We start from the raw sequence: 24850 nt of genomic DNA on the forward strand, positions 1-24850 counted from the left end.
GAAGGAAGGAAGGAAGATAAGGAAGGAAGGTAAGAAGGAAGGAAGATAAGGAAAGAAGGGAGGAAGGAAGGGAATGAAGGAAAGAAGGAAGGAAAGATGGAAGGAAGGAAGGAGGGAGGGAGTAAGGACAGAATAAAAAAGAATAGGTCAATAGATAAATGAGTGAATAAATAAATGAATAGAAGAGAGGAGAAGGGAGGGAGGGAGGGATGAAGGAAAAAAGGAAGGAAGGAAGGGTGGAAGAAAAAAGAATAGGTAGGTAAGTGAATGAATAAATAGATGAATAAACACATTTTAAAATGAATAAGGAAAAGAATAATTTATCAATTCTAAGGATGAAGTAAAGCATCTCGACTTCTGAGGAGTTCCTGCAGCTTTCAATGCCAGGTGTTGCCCATTGAAATCAAGGCTTGGATTTACTTGATACGCCAATGGAAGTATCAGCTCATCAGTGTAGGCACCTGTCCCAGCAGTGCTGATTACAACACTGAATGGTGGACTTGGATTTAACTTCCTATTTTAGGAAACGCTGGGGTTCAGATACAACTATAGTTCTCACATTTGGAAGGAGCTGCAAGAGAATAGTTCCACTTACCCCCCTAACTTCTTATTTCACCAATGAGCAGCAGAGAGGCATTTATGCTGGTGTTCTCGATCAGCTGTTGCAATGAATAGTGAACAAATTCATGAGGGTTCTGGCCTAACAGAAACAGAAAGGGTGGGGAGGGATGAGACACAAAGATTTGTTGTTATTATCTGCTTTTGCAGGACTGACTGCCCTGAGAAATTGTTACATGCCCTGTTTCAGATGCAACTGCAATTCAAAAATGAAACTGGACAACATTTCCAGTTTGAAAACAAAATTATACCTGATTTCTTAAAGGTATTTTCTAAACAGAAATGGATGAAAATGAGTCCTTTGAAGTAATTTTCTGAAGTATCCATATCTACAACTTTAAACGTCCCAGAATCCCCATAATGTTAAGTACAAGCTATATTTCAATTTAAAAAGTGATTGGTCTGGAAATAATTGTTTAGAAATAACCTCAATAGGGATTTTACTGATTGCATATCAAATGTTCTAGAAAATTAGTATTTTTGTAATAATCAAGATAATACTTTATGTAAATTGTTTGATAAACTTTTTTTTAACCAAAGGAATAGACTCCTTTACCAAAGGAATAGATTGCAAACATCATCTTTTAAAAATGATTTATCACAAAGGAACATTTAAAACTCAATACAGCCAATTATGCTTGCTTTGCAGTTATTTATATTTTGATGAATTCAACTGATAAAATTTCATGATGCCTTTCCAGTCACTCTTTGTAATAATGTTAAATCAATAATTTTGGTTTGGCCATTCCAGACATTTATTCTCTTTGTGAATTCATTCACTTTGGTCTTTGTCCTTCTGATTCTGCCTCTTTTTTTTTACTTTACATTATTGCATAAAGGTCTTTCCAGCTTTTTTTTTTTTATTAGAGAGCTAGGATGGTAAAATGATATGTCTACTAACTCTGGAGTCAGTAGCCTTGTGTTCAAATCTCACTTCTGATGTTTTCTACTTTATAACCTGAGTTACTTTGGCTTCATCTTTAAAATGAAGGGATTGAGCAGTGGCCCTGGAATCAGGAGGACCTGAGTTCAAATTCGACCTCAAACACTTAATACAAAAAAACTAGCCGTGTGACCTTGGGCAAGTCACTTAACCCCAATTTGCCTTCCAAAAAAGCAAAATAAAATAAAATGAAGCGACTGGCTAGGTAGCTTTTGACTTCCCTTCTATGTATAAATCTATTTTAAGAGTCACTCTGAAAATCTTACTTCTTTTTTTTTTGCTTTTTGGAGGGCAGCTGGGGTTAAGTGACTTGCCCAAGGCCACACAGCTAGTTTGTGTGTGTGTGTGTGTGTGTGTGTGTGTGTGTGTGTATGTGTTAAGTGTCTGAGGCTGGATTTGAACTCAGGTCCTCCTGATTCCAGGGCCGGCACTTTACTCATTGTGCCACCTAGCCGCCCCCAAAATCTTATTTCTTAATATGCACATACAGAGTGATATTTCTAAAGCACAGATCTGACCAAGTCACCTCCCTGATGAAAAAGTTTTACTGGGTCTGCAATGCCTCTATGATAAAATGCAAACTCCTCTCTTTCGTATTTGAAGTCCTTTGCAGTTTGATTCCATCCTAGCTTTCAAGCTATTTGGGCATTATGCTTCTTCATTCATTCTCTGTTGTAGCCAAATTGGCCCTACTTGATATTCTTGGCATGCCACGATCCGTCTTCTGATTCTGGGCCTTTACACTGGCTGTACTCCATACCTAGAATGTATTATCTGTCCTCACCTCTACCTTTTGGAACCCTTAGCTCTCTTGGAGATCCAGTTCAAGGGCTACCCTCTATGTATGCAACTCCTTTCCTGATTACCCCAACTGTTAGCACTCACACTGCCACCAAAATTACTCAGTATTTATTTGGTATTTACTTTTTGGTGTACCAATTATCCCTCCCCCAAGTAGAATGCAAGCTTTTGGGGGGAAGGAGGTACTATTTTATTTTGTCTTTTATTCTCAGTATCTAACAAACTGTGCAAGTAATAGGTGTTTAATAAGTGCTTTCTGAATTGAGTCAAGATTCTAACTCATCAACATTTTACATGCTGCAGTTTGCTATCTAATACAGTAAGGACATCTAATGTATGACAGAAATGAAAAGATAACCTGTGTTTCAGAATTGCATATCCTTCACATTCTACTAAACATTGATTTAGAGCTAGAAAGGGTCTTAGAGGTCATCTAGTCCAGTGGTGTCCAAATTTTATGTAGTATAAATATTAAAATCACTTTATATCTCCTTTATTAAAAATTATACTATTAAATAAATTACAATTAATTCATGCCCCCCTTTATTTTAAAAAGTCATAACCTGCCTATCAACATTTTTCTTAAATTTTCTTATAAAATAATTTGTACCATAGGTATAACTTTAAATATCTGGCAATTAACTTTAAATTTAATTGTTGAGAATTTCACATAATTATCTATAATAATTTTTCTAGTGATTTCAATCTTTCAAAAGTGACAGTTTTGGAGGAAAGCAGCTTCTCATTATTATACTTACCAAAATGAAAGGTGCTGTGAAATATAATAGATCTTAGCAGTTTTAAATTTCTGCACCAAACTGTAAAAATTGTTTACACATTGCACAAATGCTGTCAGCAGAGGTATGGCACAACTCATCTGAGCCTAAGTTGACTGATGGTGATGAAGACAGATGGTTCCTGGCTCAGGATTCAGGATTATATTATCTATCAGCAGCTCATTTTTTGTTGATTTTTATTTATTCTTAATTTTCTTTTTTTTCTTTAAGTGGGTATATTTATGTTAGAGTTGTAATTGAAAACATCTCTGATAATTCTGGCCCTTGCTTCCTATCCCTCTTGAGATCTTCAATCCTATCCCCAGCCTAGTTTAAACAACTTTGATACATTCTCAACTTGTCATTGTACAGATGAGGAAACCAAAGCCCATTTAGAGGAAGTGATTTACCTAAGGTCACATAAGTAGTAACCAAGCTGGGATTAGGACCTCGTTTCTCTTGTCCCAAATTTAGTATATTTTCTATTCTTAGTATTTTCCACTGGCAGAAAAGGGAAACTCTCAGCTATCTGTGGTAATAATCACCCAGAAGAAAAGAGACTTACACTGAGATGAATGCCAGAGGGGAGTTCCAGGTTCTTTAACACTTGGTTCTTAGGTATTGAATGGCTATTATGTTGCTTATACCAATGTGGGTAATTTGCCCTTTCTTAGAAAGAAAAGTAGTCACTTCAATTTAGCCAGCTGCCTACCATTTCACAACTCTCTTCACTCAGATGCTACAATTCTCTTAGCTTAGACACTAAATCTTTTTTTTTAACCACTAGGTTTAACCCACAGTTCTTCCTTCCATATGGTAATAAAGACCACAAGCCCTAATAAAGTTTACAACTTAATCAGAGCAATAATAAGACCTTCAGTTTATTGCTTTGACAAATAAGAGACACAATGACCAGAAAAAAAAGTACAGTTATTTAATCACAGATTTAGCTTTGAAGCTCTAATGTTTTGTATTTAAGATGTTCAATTTATGTCTGTTGTAATTTAATTTCCTTGTAGTCCCCTAAATTCAGAATGTCATCCTTTTCTTTTCCTTAGTGACCATTTGAGGGTGAGAAATCAGTAAAATAAGTATTAGTTTAACCTAATCTTACCTTACGTTTGTTTAACTAAAGCTAACTAAACTGAACCTTAGCTTCCTTATTTGGAAAACAGTGATATTAAAGCTATGTAGTACCTAATGTGTAGAATTTTTATTAAATAATATAGCTACACATGGAGAGTAAAATGCAAAACTCACACAACACCTGGATAAAGAGGTACACAGATGCATGCATATATACACATACATGTATACATATATGCATTTATACACACATGTGTTATATTTCATATACACATATATAACATGTGTTATATTGCATATACATATATAAGCATGTATATGTTATATTGCCTGTACATATATAAACATGTATATATTATATTGCATATACATATATATACACATGTATATATATGCTATTAAATGTCTAACAACTGGCTCCCCCTCCCTCAGATGTACCTGTCACACTTTTAAGTTTTGTCAGCATTTTTAACACTTTCTCCACACTTTCTTAAGTCTGGACAATCAACAAAACAATAAACCAAGCCCTGATCTATAGCATTTGCCTATTTTTGAGGTGTCAATGTTCACACTAAAAATTTAACAATTGACTCACAAGCTAGTTGGAGCTGACTCCAATACACCCCTGGAAATAGAAGTAGATTAGATATAGATAATTGCTGTAGACACAAATGATATAATTATATATTCTCTCAAGATATGATTGATCTAGCTATATTAATCTAGCTGTAGATAAATATATGTATACTCACATGTACTTAAGGAAAACGTGTTGTTTGGAGCCTTAGTTTCTCAATAGTTTTACATCACTATATGGAACGAAAGCTAAATTCTACATGAGAAAAAACCAATGTAATTATGGCTGACAATGTAGTATAGTAGACTGAGTGCTGGGTTTGCCATTAGCAATTGTTGTTGATTCTTCATTCTCAAAGAGGATCAATGACATCACAAGGGTGATGTCTTAACTTGGGCATGGTTTGGATTTAAGTGAGGCAGAGCTATACAAAGTTATCAGCCTCATTCTCTCCTCCAGAGTCATCAAAATCTAGTGGCAAGACTGGCAATGACCCAGGATGCAGTGGGTGACCTTGACCTCTCTAAAAATCAGGTCTTTCCCAGGTCTTAGCTTGTCTGGGGCAGTGCCCAGTGACATGGGTCTGAATCCTTCCTCATAAACTGACTAGTTGCATAACCACAGACACATTCCTTAACTTCTCTGAGCTATAGTTTCCTCATTTGAAAAATAGTGATAGTAATGCTAGGTAGTACCTACTGCATAAGGTTGTTGTGAGGATTAAATGAGATAAAATTTGTGCCCACATTTTTTTTATAACTTTTATTCATTAATAAATAGCTATGGATGAATAAATAAATGAATGAATCATCTGCTGTATGTAAAACACCCTGCTAGGCACTTGGGTAGGGAACCTATTTTCATATACAAAAAAAATCTTTATATTATATAGTGTTTACTATATATGCATATAGAGGCAGGATATTGCTACAGATTTCTATAGCACAACATACTTTTAAAGTAAAAAAAATCAACTGAAAAGTATTGAGAACACAATTTCTGGCTATGTTTAATCTTTGCTTCTCTCTTTGAACAAAGTATACTGTTATAAATATGTTAAGATCATAGAAGATTCTTTGAGGGATACAACCACAAAAATAACTTTGCTCAGTGATCCTGTCAATATTAATCAAAAAACACATCAACGAGACATGCCCACTAAATGTTTTCATGCCTCATGGAGGATGTCTAGGATAGAGTCCAAATGGAAAATAAATTTCCTGTACGTGGTGAGGTCTTCCAGATACTACTGTTTGTAGATGACATTGTGATAATTGGACCAAGCCCTACAATATGCTAGACACTCCTTTAATGAAATTCACAATCAGAAGAGTTTGAACTAACAATCAATACAGAAAAAAACCCAAGAGAATAAAAATGGCTATTGTTGAGACTATGTTATATAGCTGAACAGATAGTTCATAGGACATCCTTCACAGTAAATATATCTCAAAATGACCTAGGAGATAGGTCAAGAAATGAATAGAAAGAAAATAGAAATCTGTGTTGAAATTGGGAAGTTGTGCAGGTATTTCAGTGATTGAAAATTTCTAAACCTCATCTTTTTATCATCAGCATTTTCTTTGTATTGCTACATGATTGCGAATCAATACCATAGCCTCCGAGGAATCAAAATTGTGAATTAACCAAAAATCAAAGGAAAGATAAACACATCCATTCATAGGTTGTAGCATATCATTTTAGTATATACAAGGAGAGTAAAAAGAGTGGAAAACAGGGACTTTAGTACCTGGCACATAGCAGCTACTAATAAATACTTCTTGACTGACCATAATTGGAAAAGAAAATGGACCAATCACATAGTAAGAGCAAGGAATAAAATGTGGACTCCCTATGTACTAAATTTGTACCCAAGGAAGGGTAAACCATCTGGTGGAAGTCCTTTGAGATCCTTGAGTAGATCCTTTATGGAAGATTTATGGAGACATTTGAATAATAATCTCTCAGGATTAGAAGGTATGGGTGGTTTATGATTGGTAGTAGCTAGGGATAGTAGCTATAGCAATGAAATCCCAGACCCATGAAAGTGTTGCCTAAATTCATATTTAACATTTTGTAGAAATAAAGGACAAAATATCAAATAGCAAAGTGGTAAGGAAAGATCCCTGATGAATGTTACTAGAGATCTCCCTCAGACCCATTAATAATTACTTTCTGTGTCCAGTTATTCCATCTGTTCTAAATCCACTTAATTGTTCTATCATCTAGATCCATATCTCTCTGTCTTTTCCACAGACACAGCAGAAGAGTCTTTGTCAGATGCTTTGTGAAAATCTAAGTATTCAGGAGGGGGAGAGGGAAGAAAACTAGCATGTATTAAATGCCTACTATTGTGCCAGGCACTGTGCTAAGTGCTTTACAAATATTATCTCATTCGATCCACATAAAAACCCCGGGAGGTAAGTGCTATCATGATCTCCATTTCACCGTTGAGGAAGCTGAAACAGATAGAGATTAAGTGACTTGCTCATGTTCACACAGGTCTTCCTGACTCCAGGTAATCGCTTTATCCAATGTGCCACCTAAACTGCCTTCTAGTTTTATTGTAGTTTGATAAAATTTGACTGGTCTACCAATATAATTAACATATCAAAAAAGGAGAGAAAGTTAGTCTGCCATGACTTGTTCCTTGTGAAGCCATACTGGGCTACTGATTCTCTTTGTAAAAAACTCAGAAACTATTGTTTTAAATGATCCTTTTACCTACTCTTGGATTTTGCCAAGAAATCAAATTTGTTGGCATGCAAACTAGATTCCTTGCTCTGTTCTTTTCTGGACAACTGAGACATTTTTACCCTTCCCCACAACCATGAGGTCCTCTTTGTGCTACATCTTTCAAAGCTCACTGAGAAAAGCTAAGTAATCATGCCTACCAATTTATTCAATATCCTAGTATGTAGCCTATATACCTCATCTCAAGTGCAGCTTGTTGACTTGAAATCAGTAATACCAGATAGATGCTCTTATATCATCCCTTACTTATTTTTTTCATCTTTTTATTGACCATGTTTTCTCTATATTTTCCAGTATATAGATTAATTTCCTTGAAAGCTAAAATATAAGCAATGGTGGGGTCAGGGAATGAAAAAAAAAAACTAGAATTTCTCTACTATGTGTCAAGAACGGTGCTAAGCCTTTTACAACTAGGAGTAGTTCTGTCTTTTTGCTATTGTTTGTTATTGTTATCCCATTCTACCCAATTAATAGTTCTGTTCATTCTTACCCCAAACATAGCTTTAAAAAAGAAAACAAACCTGAAAAAATGAAGTCAATGCAGTTCACTATATATCAACTTCATGTGTCATAAGAGATATTTCTGGTTCTTTATCATGGGTTTGAACTAGAGAAAGTAAGACTGGCCAGATACTATGTCTCCTCTCCTTATTCATTAACAATGGGATAGCTACATTCTGAAAATCTCTAATACATGGCAGTGTTTCTAAGTGTAATTCATGACAACTCCAACTTTGCCCATCCCCAAATGAAAATACTCTGTTTTTAGGGAGTTCTCTAGTTAATTTACTTCTTTGCAGAAAGTGAAACCATTTAGCATTCAAATTTTAACAAAAAATCCAGTATTTGCAATCTTTCTAAGGAAGACTTCTGGATCCCTAATAAAAGGAATAATGTGTGTGTGTGTGTGTGTGTGTGTGTGTGTGTGTGTGCGCGCGCATGGAATTTAAGAATCTAAGCTTTAGAAGTGAATTCCATATTGAAAGATGATATGGCATATGTTCTGCTTATTGCCTTGTTTACTATAGAAACAGTCATGTGACCTAAGAGCAGATTGCATTTCATTTATTTAGCTGCAATTAAGCTATCTTCCTATCAAGTCTCCTTGTCTCTCACCAGGATCTCCAGCTCCTTCTTTGGGGCTCTGATTGGGGAGAGTTCTCCATATGACTCAAACCCACCAAACTGCTGCTTTCCAACCATCTTCATTCCATGTATTCTCACCTCTCACTCAACTCTCCAGCTGCCTCCCTAGAGCCTTATATTTCTGACTGGTGAGAATTATTCATTTCGAGTAGACTTAGACCCCTCCCACACACTATTCTTTTTCTTCTACCACCCCACCCCCACCCCCAACCTTTCTGTCTCTAGTTCTGTAGTAATCAAATCTACACTATGATTCTGGGAAAGGACACATTGAACAATGACTATCAATGCACTCACCACCCTTTGTGAATTCCCATACCAAAACATCCCTTTCTAGTAACCGCTCTTCAACATGTGTTGTTTTCCCCTATTATAATAGGAGAAGAAAGAAATCTCCTTGAAAGTGGAGACTGTTTTTTAATCTCTCCCTAGCATATAGCAAAGTAGCTGGAACACATAGAAGGAAAGGTGAAATTCCTGACCAAATATATGAGAATTTTTTATACTATAAACCTTGGTGAAAGAGTTAATTCACACCACAGTTCAGTATTATTAGCAGGTCAATTTTGAGACTTAAGAAGGATTTATATACCTGTGATAGGTGCTATCCTTTAATCAAGCAGCTAAAAGTTCTAATTGTGGATTTCTAACATTCAAGTTGCCCACTTTACACAAGTTAATGAAATATTTTCTGATACTAATGGCTATTTAAAAGTGTTGCCTGTGCCTTTCCCTGAACATAAGCCGTTGCATCTAAACAAAATTTTTATTCTGTTGTTGAACTATTTAGCTATGTGTGCATAGGAATGCTGCTTTGTGTTAATATTCACTTGAAGCTTTTCAAGATCTTTTTTAAAAGTGCTATAAACATTGCTTTGTGGTTACATTACTTTATCCCTGTTAGACCTAACATTGCTACCAAAAACTTCTTCACCAGAGTTTTTAAGACTTTCCTCATTGCTGTGTAAGAGAAACATAAGGGAAGACTTTCTGGCACTTCCTTTTTGAAATAGGGATGATTTATGTGATGTACACATGAAACAACATCTTGAACTCAACCAGAATAATGTCATTTTGGTATGAGTGAAAAACGTTTATTTCTTCTGAGTACATCGTATATATCACAGAAATAATTATTAGCAAATGTGCTTAATAAATTGTCTTTCATTCATTTATTCATTCATTCAATCATGTGAACAGCTCTGTTTTACAGAAAATTAAGTTAGAAAATGTCAAATGTTCCAGTCAGTTCCATAGAGCACTAGGCCATGTTGTTGAAATATAAGTAGATGCTAGTAGTTCAGACAAGGAAACTGAGGCAAATGGGATTAAGTGACTAGACACAGCTAATGTCTTTCTCTAAATCTTCTGAGAAGGATTTGATTAATTTTTTTAAAAAAATGCATCTACTATGGGAGCTGGGTACTGGGAATACAAAGATAAAAAAAAATTTTAACAGTCCTTGCTCTCAGGAGGGTTGAAATCTGATGGATGTGCTTATGAGTGCCAGGCCTAGGATCAGGAAGATTTATGTTCCTTAGTTCAAATATGCCCTTAGACACATACTAGCTGTGTCTAGTCACTTAATCCCATTTATCTCAGTTTCCTCATCTGAAAAATGAGCTGGAGAAGGAAATGGCTAACCACTCCATTATCTTTGCCAAGAAAACCCCAAATGGAGTCATGAAGAGTTAGAAGGGACTGAAAAACAACAACAACAAAATGTGTGCCTATGACATATGCACAAATAAATATCTTAGGGAGAATGCCTTAGGAACTGATAAGAACCAAGCAAGGGAAAATGTTATGGAAACTTGAGAAAGAAAATGACAGTTGCACCTGAGGTAGAGGTGGGGCAATGCAAGGTTCATGAAATAAATTTTTGAGGAAGTGGCATCTGAGTTAGGCCTTAAAAGATGGGAGAGGATTAAAAACATTGGGATGGGACAAGGAGGTAGGGAGTAGGGAGGGAGTCCATTTCAAGCATAGGTATTGAGTAAATAATAGCACATCAAGGAAAATATAAGCTAAGAACAGGGAACAAAAGTAGAATAGGCTGTTTAAAATGTAGAATATGTGAAAGGGAATAAAGTTGAATGGGTACCTAGAAATGAATGATATTGTAGCATGCCAGGAACAATTTATACTTTATTTGTTAGGCAGTGGGGAAGTCCTAAAACTTTTCAAGTAGAAAAGTAATGTATAAAGGGTAAGGGTAAATTAAAAATATTATTCAGGGGCTGAGTCAAGATGGCGGATTAGAGGCAGCAAGCCAGAGGAAATTTCTCAACAATCCCCTCAAAACAACTTTAAAATTACACCTCAAATAGAATTTTGGAGCAGCAGAATCAACAAAAGGTCAGAGTAAGACATTCCTCCAACCTAAGAAACTTAGGAGGTCAACAGTAGAGGTCTGGCAGGAAGCGGTCCTGAGTGAGACAGCACTAGCAGCCATAGCAGCAACAACTTTAGGAATTCTCAGCAAAGAGCTGGTAAAAGGGTCAAACAACTGGTCAGAAAGAGTTCACAGGGGACTCTTTGCTAGCATTGGGTTCAGTTCGTGCTGATTGGTAACTCTATTGCATATACAGAGTTCTGAGTCACAGTTCCAAGGTGGAGATGGGTACTAGTGCTTGTGGCTGCAAAGTAGCAGAGGTCCTTCCTAGGCCAAGACTAGAGCACAGACCAGGAGAGCAGTGACCACAACTTTCCCTGAATCACACCAACTTTGAAGCACTGAAAACTTTCAGATTTAAAGTACGATTTATTTTTTTTAAAAAGCAACACAAAAAGTCCTGAAACTTGAGACAGTGCCACCCCACTCCTAGGTCAGCAGAACCCAATTTTAATATACCATTCAAAATCAAGAAAACTGCTGGGGGTAAAAATGAGCAAACAATAACAAAAAAGAACTTGATCATAAAAAGCTACTATGGGTGACAAGGAAGACCAAGACACAAGTTCAGAAGAAGATAAAAATGTGAAAACAGCTACAAGCAAAGTCTCAAAGAAAAATGCTAATTGGATACAAACACAACAAGGATTCCTGAAAAAGTTAAAGAAAAAGATTAGCGTGGTAGAGGAAAATTGGGGTAAGAAATGAGAGTGATGCAAGAAAATTATGAAAAAAAGAATTAATGACTTGGTAAAAGAGTCACAAAAAGTACCAAAGAAACTAACACCTTAAAAATAAAATTGGCCTCATGTTAAAAAGAAAGGGTAAAAATTTCACAGAAGAAAATAATTCCTTAAAAAGGAAAAAAGAAACAAAAATTCGCTGAAGAAAAGAACTCTTTTAAAAGCAGAATTGACCAAATGAGAAAAGAGCCACAAAAGCTCAAAGAAAATAATTCCTTAAAAATTAGAATTCAGCAAGTAGAAGCTATCTATGTCATGAGAAATCAAGAAACAATAAAACAAAGAATGAAAAAATGGAAGAAAATATGAAATATCTCATTGGAAAAACAATTGACCTGGAACAGATCAAGGAGAGATAATTAAAGAATTATTGGGCTACTTGAAAGCCATGATCAAAAAAAGAGCAAAATAGACATCATATTTTAAGAAATTCTCAAGGAAAATGCCCTGATGCCTTAGTCCAAAGGATAAAATAGAAATTGAAAGAATCTATGAATCTCATTCTGAAAGAGATCCTAAAATGAAAACTCCCTGGAATATTATAGCTATATTCCAACAATCCCAGGTCAAGGAGAAAATATTTCAAGTAACCAGAAAGATATGATTCAAATATGATGGAGCCACAGTCAGGATCACACAAGATTTAGTGTCTCCTATTTTAAAGGAGCTCGCTCATTAAATGGAAACACATAGAAGAAAGGATTACAAACCAGAATCCAATGATATGTTGTTTACAAGAGGCATTCATAAAACAGAGACACACACAAAATTAAAATAAAGGGCTATAGCAGAATCTAATATGCTTCAACTGAAATTTAAAAAGGCAGGGGTAGTAATCATGATCTCAGACAAAGCAAAAGCAAAAATAGACCTAATTAAAAGAGATAATCAGGAAAATTACATTTTGTAAAAGTAAATGATGAAGTAATATAAAAAAATTTACAGTAAGTTTCTCTGATAAAGGCTTAATTTTTCATGTATATAGAGAGTTGAATTAAATTTATAAAAGTAGGAGCCATTCCCCAATTGATAAGCGCTCAAGGGATAGGAACAGGCATGTTTTTTTTTTTTTTCAAACAAAAAACTCAGAGCTATCTATAGTCATATGAAAAAATTCTCTAGGGGTGGCTAGGTGGCGCAGTGAATACAGCACTGGCCCTGGAGTCAGGAGGACCTGAGTTCAAATCCGGCCTCAGACACTTAACACAAAAACTAGCCGTGTGACCTTGGGCAAGTCACAACCCCAATTGCCCTCCAAAAAAAAGAAGAAAAAATGCTCTAAATCTCTATTGATTAGAGAAATGAAAATTAAAACAGCTCTGAGGTAGCACCTCACACCTATTATAAATGACAATTGCCAGAGGAGATTAGGGACAAAACTTACATTAATGAATTGTTGGTGGAATAGTGAATTAATCCAGCCATTCTAGAGAACAATTTGAAACTGTGCCCAAAGGGCTATAATGTTGTGCAGACCCTTTGATTCAGTGATATCACTACTAGGTCTGTATCCCAAATGGATAAAAAGAAAAATGAAAATTACCTCTCTGCTCTAAAATATGTATACCAGCTCTTTTTGTGATGGCAAAGAATTGGAAACCAAAGGAATATTAATTAATTGGGGAATGACTGAATAAGTTGTGGCATATGATTGTGATAAAGTACTACTGTTCTATAAGAAATGATGAGGAGTTTGGTTTCAGTAAAAAAAGAAACAGGACAAGACCTATCTGAATTGATGCAAAGTGAAGTGAGAAGAACTGGGACATCACTGTGTATAGCAACAGCAATGTTGTAATGATGATCAACTGTGAAAGACTTGGCCACTCTGATCAATACAATGATCTAAGACAATTCCAAAGGTTTCAAACTGAAGTATAATTTTCTCACTTTCTTTATTTTTCTTGATTTTTTTTTATTGCTTCAAGAGAGCAGTGACCGCAACAAGAAACATGGCAAAAAATGATTTCACATGTATAATTGAGATCATATTGCTTTCCTTCTCAGTGGGTGGGAGAGAGGTGGGAGATAATTTGGAACTCAAAATTTTATTAAAAATAAATAATTGAAGAAAATTTTAAAGAAAAATATTCAATCACCCCTCTGAAGAATGGATTAGAAATGGCATTGATTGAAAACAAGAAAACCTGTCAAGAAACTATAACAAAAGTCTATGGAAAGAGATCATGGCCCATATTAAAATGAATGTAGTAGAAGTGAATCAAAAGGAATGTTAGAGACATTATAGGAGTAAGAACAAAAAAACTTGAAAATTGATTACATGTGTAGGATTAGGAGCATGAGAGCCAAAGATGACTCCATGATTATGACCATGAGTGACTGAGAACATGGTGGTCCCAGAGGAAAAATTAAAAGAAAGGTAAGTTTTTTGTTTTGGATATTTATTTGTTTGTTTTTGAAGTAGTATACAAGATGATAAGATCTATTTTAGACTTATTAAGTTTGAGCTGATGCCAAGCCATTGAGAAGGAGATATTCAATGAGTTGGAAATAGGAGACCAAAGCTCTGGGAAAAGGTTGGAAATGGCACTAAAAAAGTGTAAGTTTATTCCCAAAGACATATTTAACTACCTATACCCTTTGATCCAACAATACTACTACTTGGTTCATTTCCAAAGATGACTATGGGGAAAAGGAAAAGAATCTCTGTGTTCTAGACAGTTGAAAGCAGCTCTCTTTGTGGTGGCAAAGAATTGAAAATTACAAGGGAATCAATGGGGGAATGACCGAACAACTTGTGGTACAGGAATGTAATGAACTATGCTTTAAGAAATCATGAGCTCAATGATTTTAGAAAAAAATATGGAAAGACTTGCAAAATATAACAAAGAGTAAAATAAGCAGAACCAAGAGAACATTGTGTACAGTAATAGCAATATTGTTTTAAGAATGGTTTTGAGTGAATACTTTGTATTGTTAAAAAAAAAACTCAAATTAAATATAAGGAACATATGAAGAATGATGCTATTTACATCCAAAGGAAAAAAACTGATAAATAGAAATATATGTAGAATAATTTTACATATATATATATATATATATATATATATATATATATATATATATACACACACACACACACTTATTTGTATCTAATCCTAGCCATCTTTAGGGTGAAGTGAGGGGAGGGAAGAAAAAAGAAATTTATATGGTATTTTTTGTATGTGTTTCAAAAGAACAGCAAGTCGTGCACAGTAGATTTGCAGTTTTGTGTACAATCATCTTTTTTTATTTTACTATATTATGGGAATGCTCATTTTATTCCATAAATTAAAAATTAAATTTAAAAAAGTGTGTCATCTATGCAGAAGTATTGTTAAAGCCATGGAAGAGGATGAGATTATCAAGGAAAAGAGCATGGAAAGAAAAAAACAACAGGGACGAGGAAAATACCTTGAGAGAACACCAACATGACAGACTGAAATAAGTATAATATTCTAGCAAAAGAGAAAGAGTAGTCAGAGAGACTGGAGAAAGACCATGAGAAACCACTGTCATGGAATCTAGGGAAGAGAGTATCAGCAGGTGGGTCGCTACATTAAATAAAACCCATACAATGCTCTGACGGTCTTTTACTGGATCTTTTAATGTCTCATGAGTACTAGTATAGCTCTGGGCTGCCAGTTTGTAATGTCTTTCTACCCATGATCAGCCTATATATTTTTCTGGTCATACATATCTTCAATGATATCTTTCTCCACTTTCTGGATAAATCAGGATCAGTAATTTGTTGCAATCTGCTGAGGCCTACTTTGCATCTTAAATTAATCCTTTGGATTAGCTGTAATTCTGGTTGTTCCAAGATGATGTTGCTTCATGTTTGACACATACATAGCAGCCTCAGAGAATACTTATGTTCAAAAGACAGCCTTGTGTGATCATGAATAGTTCAAAATGACTTAAGCCAGTTCCCCGAAATGTAAAGTGCAATCCTGTTATGGAATTCAAGTCTTTTTGGTGGGTAAGAAGAGTGTGAAGCAATAGCCAAAATTATTGGGTGCCTTTAGTACAACTCCTGAATAAATATTTCACTATCTTTCAATGAAAATTAAATTTAAATCAAAATCAACAAAAGTAAGACTAATGTTGTGAGTTTGCTCCAACTGACTGTCAACAAGCAATCAATTAGTATTTATTAAATCCTTATCATGTGCCAAGCACAATACTAAGCACTGACAATGAAATATGATGACTATTTAATAAGGAATATACAAATAAAGCCAAATGTGAATTGGTCCATGTCATATCTGAGAATGGGTCTATCTGCCACCATCACCATCAAATGTGAGATCTAAGTCCCACAAAGTTGTCTTTGTGGGGAGAATATAATGAGTGCAATATATTATTATATGAATGTTATGCTTCCTGCATTTGTTCATATCTTCTGGTAGATCTTTTCATCTTGTGTAGTTTCTGAAGTGGAGCAAATAAATCACTGTCCTGTACCTGATATCACATTGAGTATTTTTTTCTAAAATGGATTCTGCTACTCATATTTCAGAGATACCCTACACATGGGCCATTTCTGTTTTGTTTGAGACATTTCCCTGGAGTCACTCTACTTTGGAGACAGAATCTGACCTCTTTGGAATTAGCATCCATAATTTCAAAGAATTCAGAGTCTTTTCATCCCAGAGCTATGCCCCTTCGGCCTTGTCCATGAGGGACATCGTGAGTTCATGACACAGATGACTTGTGTCGTTTTACTTCTTCCTGCATTTGGATATGGATGAGAAGTGTACAAATTCAAAGTTAAAATGATCTTTGTGTGGAAGTTAAAAGCACCATATACGTTGTATTTCTCAATATCTTTCATCTTGGTTCGTAAAATATAATGTTATTTCCTCAAAAGACTACAAATTAAAAAAAAACTGAAATAATTTAAGAATGGTTACAGAAAATCACTTGAAATCCAAACAATGAAATTTAAATTTAGTTGTCTTGAATATTTTATTCTCTCTTGTTTTTTTAAGTGAAATGTTTAAATAGAAAAATTCCCCAGAGCAGCTAAAGCTAGTATAAGCAAAGACAACAGAGAGTTTGAGTTAACAGAAATACAGAAACACAAAGAAGCCTAAGTTTAAAACAATGTCATCTACTATATTTATCATTGGGTTCCATAAATATTCTTTATTTATAGAGAGGTAAGTCTTTGCTTTGTACAAATGATTTAGCGTGAAACCCAAGAAATTAAAATGACATCCTAGAAATGTACATGCAAAATATGTTGAGGAGACAAGATTATTTTGCCCAAGAAAATTAGATGCTTTTAATAAGCCAAAGAGACAGTATGGAGTAAGGCACAGAGTTGACCTTAGAGTTAGGAAGACCTGGGTTCTGGTCCCACCTCTGACATACCATTTGAAGCAGCTCTCTGAAACAGAGGTTCTTAATCATTTTTATGCCATAGATCTCTTCAGCAGCCTAGTAAAAACTATGCATGCCTTTTGAGAAAAATGTTTTTGTCCGCTGTAATATACACCAGTGATGCCAGCTACAAGGACGTACAAGGCTGGCAGATCCCTTGAACTCAGGAGTGCTGAACTGCAGAGGGCTATGCCAATGAGGTGTCTTTATTAAATTCAGTGCTAATTTGGTGAACCCCTTTAAGCAGTGACTCACTAAGGTTTTTTAATAAGGAGGGGCCCAGGACAGAGCCAAGGTGGCAGAGTAGAAGCAGGAAATGGTGTGAGCTCCTGCACCAACCACCTCTAATACCTATAAAATATGACTCTAAACAAATTTTAGGCTACAGAACCCACAAAGTGACAGAGAGAAACAAATCTCCCACTGAAGGCAGCCTGGAAGGCTGACAAAAAGGGTCTATCTCACTGAGCTGGGCGTTGAGCACAGACTCATGTGAGCCGTGCAGGTCTGGACCCAGGGTGGCCCCAACCAGTGGCCCAGACTGGCTGGAGCAGACTTCAGGTGAGTGAATCACCAGCAGCCATGGTGGTTTCCAGACTTCTCAACCCATAAATGCCAAAGAGAAAGTAAAAGGTCAGTGGGGAACTCTGTTAGAACTGGGTGACAGAAGAGCATGGTCTGGCCCCTGCCCCTGGGGTGAGAGGTGGTGGAGTTGTGGCAGCTGCTACCACATGGCTGCCTCCAGCACTCCTGGCCTGCAGATCACAGGAGGACCAAGTGACCATTCAGAGGGTAATTGCTTTTGCTTTGACCTGCTTGTGATGAAGTACAAGCTCTGGGAATCCCCTTGAACTCTCCTTGAATCTTTGAGGTATAGGCTCTGGGAACCCCCCTTGAACTCTGATTAAATCATCCCATTTGATGAGGTATTTGCATGAGGCTATAAGGCTTATATTGTGGCTGGGCCCAGACCTCTAAAGTAAGGGGAGAAGGGTATAAGAGGGGAGATGATAGTAGGAGGGCAGATTGGGGGAAAGGGTAGTTAGAAGCACACACTTTTATAAAGGGACAGGGTCAAAGTAGAAAATAGAATAAGTGGGGGACAGGATAGGATGGAGGAAAATATAGTTTGTCTTTCACAATATATCTACTATGGAAACATTTTGTGTAACTACACATGTACAACCTTTGAATTGCTTATCTTCCCAGATGTGGTGGGGGAGGAGGGAAGAAGGGAAAGAATCTTGAAATCAAAGTTTTAAAAACAAATGTTAAAAAAATGTGTTTTTTTCATGCAACTAGGAAATAAGATATACAGGCATAGAAATCCATCTTGCCCTACTAGAAAGTTAGAGGCAGGATGGTGGAGGATGTAAGAGAGAACAGATTAGGGGAAGAGGTATTCAGTAGGCTTGCTCTTTTGGGGTGAGGGTAGGGGAAAGATGGGGAGAAAATTTGCAACTCAAAATCTTGTGGAAATGAATGAAGTAAATGAAAAACAAAATTTTTTTAAAAAGGAGGGGTCCAGGTGAGAAACAGAGCAAGTCAAACTCCCATGCCAAACAGTAGTGGGCTAACTGTTAGTTGCTACTGCAATTACAGCTTGAATGACATGGGGAACAATCTTTAAAAAATAAAATAAAAAATTGAAGGAAATGGTAAATTTCAGTTATATCTTAGTAAAAATAAATAAATAAATATGTTATTTTTTCCCAAACAAGTTCAAGCACTTCCTGAAATCTATATCCCTTGGGGCTATAGTGTCAACAGGTTAAGCACCTCTGCTCTAAGCTAAGTTGTAGATCAGATGCTGATCTGCTTTGCTAAAGACAATTTCTTTACTGGGAACTCTCCTTACTAATGTAATCACAGGACTGGTACAATAATCATAATATTAATAATAAATATAACTGAACTTTAAAAAATGACTGATTCATCATAAACATTGTTTGAATCTTATAAAATGACTTAAGTTTCTAAGAGTAAAAACTTCATCTGATGAGAGGAATGTCACTACTCAGAACCATTTGAAGGGTTGAAACATGCTTGACTTCATTGCATAAGCAATGAAGCTTTGGATTGTTCCACTTGTGGTAATATAGTGGTACAGAAAATTGCCCATGTCTGAAGACCTTTGCAATCAATTAATTGAGAAACTAAAATCATCCTATTTTACATTGCAAAAGCATATAGCAATATGTGTAGTCAAAGAAGTTCATTTGATTACAGGTGTATGATATGTTGTTGAAATTAATGTTCGTGAAGATTTGTTACTTTGAAGAGATTGATACTAATGTCACATCAAGAGAAATATAATTGATGAAATTTTTAATAAAAATGATATAACACGAGAGAATTGCATCAGACTTTGTGCTGATGGAGTTCAATCAATGTCACAGGTCTATATAAACACTAGCTAAAAATACAGCTACTCCTTGTGCAATTTGGACACATTGCATGCTTTACAGACAGTTATTTGGATTGAGATTTTCAAGTGTAGCAAGGACCTTCCCTTAATCCTAAAGAAGAATGTTATATGCAATTTTACATTGTTAATATTAACTTTTAGGAATTTTTAAATTAATCTATTAAAATAAATATAAAATAAAATATAGCCATGTGATAATATGAGGGCATCTACTATAATTTTGTAAAACATTCTTGTTCCCCTGGGTCAAATTACTTTACAGATTGAGCAGAATGGAGAAATTACCATTTATTTACTGACAATAATAAAATGAAAAAAATTCATTTTATAATTAAAAAATTGCTCCTGAAACTTGAATACTTATTGAACATTTTTTTATAACTTGGATAATCAAAATACATCAATACAAGTTCCCTAATTTTATACTCTGATCTAGAAAGATATGGTGATTGAATTTGTAGAAACATTTAGTTATAAATAATAAATTTACAAAATAATATTTTTATGTTTCCTAATTCTAAAAGTATTTTCTCTGCAAATTAAATAGAAAAATCAGTTAATCAGTTGACTAGTCTACTGAAACAATTCTCAATTTATTTGAAAGATCTATTCATCTCTAAATATAAATCAATAAAGAACCCATTTGCCATGGACATCCATCATATATTTGGTCTTACTTCAGCTGAATAACAATGGTTAATAGACTTATCATGTGATAATTCATTGAAACTGGTGTTTGAACTGGAAAATTGCATTATGTTTTTTTCCTACCAATTAATACAGTTCTCTGGTTTATCAAACAAAATGATACAAGATTTACTGCCATTCATAAACATCTTATTTGTGTAAAATAGAATTATCAGTTGTAGCTGTTATAAAGACAAAGTACTGATCTTGACTAATACTTTAAAAAGAATTATGAGTATCAGTATCATCAATGACTACATTTTGAGAAACTGGCTGAAAAACAAACCCACCTACCACATTATATTATTATAATTGATAACATAATTTCAGCAGGAAATATTTATGTATTCTTCTCTAGCATACACTTTTGATTCATCTATGTGTAAATTTCTCTACCAGGCCATAGAAACCTCTTCAACCTGGAAGCTCACTACTTCCCCAGATTATTTCTCATGCTGGAAGTACCCTCTGCCTGGAGGCTTCTCCCCCTGATTGACTGTTTCCTCCATTTTAAAGAGCCTCAGGCCAATCATGTCTTCATTCCTCTCCAGTACTTCTAACTCATCTTGACAGGTACCTTTATTCCTTCTTCTACTTGCACATTTTTATTTCCCTTTGTTGTCTTTCTTCATTTAATGTAAGCTCCTTTGAATGTAAGCTCCTTGAGGGCAGATTCTTTCTCCTGGCATTTGGCTTTCCAGTGCTTAACACAGTACCTAGCACATAGTAAGTAAGCACTTAATTACTCCTTGTTGACTTGATTTGACGTATGTTTAAGTTTTTTCCTGTGATGAAAATTATAATAAATTCTAAATTTTATTTGAATATATCCAAGCTAAGAAAATTATTTAAGTAGATCATTTTATGAAAAGGGTAGGGATGACCATTCCCCTCCCCCACTCCCCCCGCCAGTAATATATCACTCTTTAAATTTGGAAATCACTGCTTTAAACAGTTTGGGTACAGTTTCCCAAATATGAGCCAGTCCTAATTGCGCCACTATGTAGACATAGCTAATTATACTTCTGCAATGTATGTGTATGCACACTTATAAACACACATATGTATATTATATATTATTTTTTTTAAGCAATTGGGGTTAAGTAACTTGCTCAAAGTTACACGGCCAGTTGTTTCTGGGTGTGGTGCTAAGTATCTGAGCCCGGATTTGATCCCAGGTCATCCTGACTCTGGGGCCGGTGCTCTTACTCACTGTGCCACCTGGCCGCCCCCATATATTATATATTCTTATCTGCATATGCATATTACATACTCTTAAGAGTATTATGGTACCCATAGTTTAGTGATATTTGAGCTGTGACACATATAATTTTTGCCTAATACCATAATACTCTTAAGAGTGTACTATAGTACTCCTAAGAGAGAAAGTTCTCTATTTATTACACTCACCAGCTTAGCCCCTTCTCACCAACTGCTGAAAACACCAAAGACCATCACAAATAGCAATTGTGAATGAACTTATTTATCAAAGCATAAAACAGAAAACAGCAATTGTATAGATTGGAATAAAACAAAGAATACACAAGAGTAAATGAGCTCTTCAACTGTGTGCAAGGTAAGATCTCAGTTCAAACCTGGAAAGAAAACAATCTCACCCAGGGGAAGTTCACTCTCAGCAGTCTCTAGAATTGTAAGCCCTATAGGTCAAGGAACATGATGGGGCTAGCTCTCATAAATTATCCAAAGTTCTGAGTGTTCTAGTCCACCATTTAATAGTTTCTATTCTCAACCATCTCCCTAGAGACTCCCTCTTGAAGAATGTCTCCAACAACCTGAAGCAACATTTTGGGTTAGCATTCCCTCAGGCAATCAGAAGTCAAAACCCTTTCTACATAAACAGTTTATAGGTCTGTCCTTCAGAAAAACCACCCCAAGCCTAGACAGAAGCAAGGCTATACATATGTTAAACATGAAATTGTTTCTGTTATTGTTGTTCTTAATTATTCATTTTCAGTACATAACATTAACCTTTTGGTTCTGATTTTTTCTATCCTGAATCAATTCATATGTCTTCCCACATTTCTTTAGATTTTTATTTTCATTATTTTTTCCTGGTAAATAATATCCTATTATGTTTATGTAAGTTTTTTCAGCTATTCACCAACCATTGGACCTTTAGTTTGTTTCCAAGTTTTTGCTCATATTAAGAGTCCTGCAAGGAATAGTTTTGTATGGATCAAACAAGATAATATATGTATAGCACTTACAAACCTTAAAGTACTATACAAATGTTAATTATGATGTTAATGATGATCATAATGTGCCTATTTTATTTTCCTTGTCAATAATGCCCTGAAGAGTATAGTCCTAGTCATGAGACCATTAAGGAATAGAGAATTTACATTTTTTTTAAAGAACCTATTATAAAGGTCTGTATTATCTTCCAGAAAATGCTGAATTAATTCACAACCTCCCCCTCCCCCATTAGAATAATAGTGAACTCTTTTAGTTGGTTAGATTAATTTCTTTAAAGAAATAAATCAATTGCCCTATTTTTATCATTTTCCATTTTTCAGGTCAGGAATTTATAACGGTGGAGTTTTGGCTGCTGTAATGGCTATCTTCTCATCTTTATCCTTATTTCTAATCTGTTGTCTACTTTGACCTTTGCTCTCTCCAGCTGATGATTTGACTGCACACCAAGAGTTGAGTCTGAGTACTTATGCAATAGTAATGTGTCATTTCCTCTTTAAAATATAATCCATTTTAAATGATATTGCTCAGTGCTTGCCATACCCATTTTTTCCAAGCTCTTATTCAAAATGTTCAAAGTATACAGGCTCACATAATAGTATTTAGAAATGGAAGAGACCTTAGAATTAGATCAACAATATAATATTCAGAATGCCTACGGCAACTATAAATATGCTGATATGGTTATTAATCACAAAATATACCAGGCTCTCTACATGGGGGATGAAGCTAGAACATTTATTAAAATACCAGAAAACTGAGTCCCCAAACCAGAAAATCAAAGCCATCACAGAAGTTATGAAATTGGCACACATAGTTAATGTAGTAAATATCCACATTCTCAAGTCTTTAAAACAGAACAGGCTACCTCAGGCAATGGTCCCCCTCTCCCTCATGGCAACTGCTCAGCATCTAGAAAGCGTGCTCCCAGAAGCTCTGCCCTTCCCCCCCTGCAGTTCCTGTCCCTGGAAGTCCTCAGCAGGATTCCCTAGCAGAATCTCTGGCTGGCTCAAAAAAGAAAGGAGTTAGCTCCACCTCCACCTCTGCCTAGGCTGCTACCACTGCCACTGCTGCCTCTGCTACCGCAGCTGCCACTGCCAGGCTTCCACTCATGGCATGCATTCCAGCTTGGTTTCTGCTTCCTCTTGCCCCACCCCTTCCTGCTACATCAGCAAGTCCAGTGGGGCATAGAAGATCTTTAAATCCCATCACCCTTACAAGAATGCATCAGATTCAACCCCCTCACTTAATAGATGAGGATAATCAGGCCCTTAGAAGATGGACTTGCCCAGGGTCACAAAAGCAGTAAAGTAGAGATAGAGCTTCCAGACTTCACAGAATAAGTCCCCTTAATAAAAGGGTTTATTTTGTAAGCCTTAAACTCAGTCAAAAGGCTGCACCCAAGGATGTAGAAGGCCATATGTGGCCTCTCACAGGTTCCCAACACCTACCTGGTCTTGGGGAAGCTAGCAGTGCAAGAGAGAGGTCAGGCTCTTTCTCATTATCTCATATTTATTATACCTGAATGCCCAAAAGAAATATAGGGGATATCACTTAAACAATGCTTAGGTTTCACTCAAGCTTAGCAGAATAATATTTACAGAATAAATATGAAGTATTTTAGAGAAAGAGGGTACTAGAAATTGAAAGGGTCAGGAAAAGTCTCATTTAAAAGATCATGCCTTCCCTATACTACCTGTTCTGTATATTCATGTGTACATGTCTAGAGTGTAAGTTCCCTGAAGGCAAAGACTGTTCATTTTTGTTCTTAATTTTATGATTTTTTCAATTAGAAAGTATTCATTTATTTCCCCTTCCACTTCTCACTTGCTAAAAAGGAAGACAGGAAGAAAGAAAGAACTAGAGAATCCCTTTATCACATAAGTAGAGTCAAGGAAAACAAATTCCCACACCGTTTACATCCAAAAGTGAATTTCTTATTCTGTAGCATCTCTTTGTCAAGAGGTGGACAGCACCCTTCTTTATCCAATCTCTGGAATCATGATGGATCACTAAGTTCATTAGAGTTCTTTAGTATTTTTGGATTGTTCATTTTTACAATATTGATTTTAGGGTGTCAATTGTTCTATTGGTTTTGCTTGCTTCATTCTATATCAATGCATACAAGTCTTTCCAGGTATCTTTGAACTCATCTTTTCCCATGCTTCCTACAATACAAAAGTATTCCATTCTTCTCTTTGTATTCCCAGCACCTAATACAGTGCCTGACACATATTAGCTACTTGATAAATGTCTGTTGATCTATTCATTGATTCTATGAAACGTTATTTCTT

The sequence above is a fragment of the Petaurus breviceps genome, unplaced genomic scaffold (assembly GCF_028583685.1).
Source record: "Petaurus breviceps papuanus isolate PSGF00001 unplaced genomic scaffold, PetGlider_PUasm1.0 90977, whole genome shotgun sequence".
NCBI lineage: Eukaryota > Metazoa > Chordata > Mammalia > Diprotodontia > Petauridae > Petaurus > Petaurus breviceps.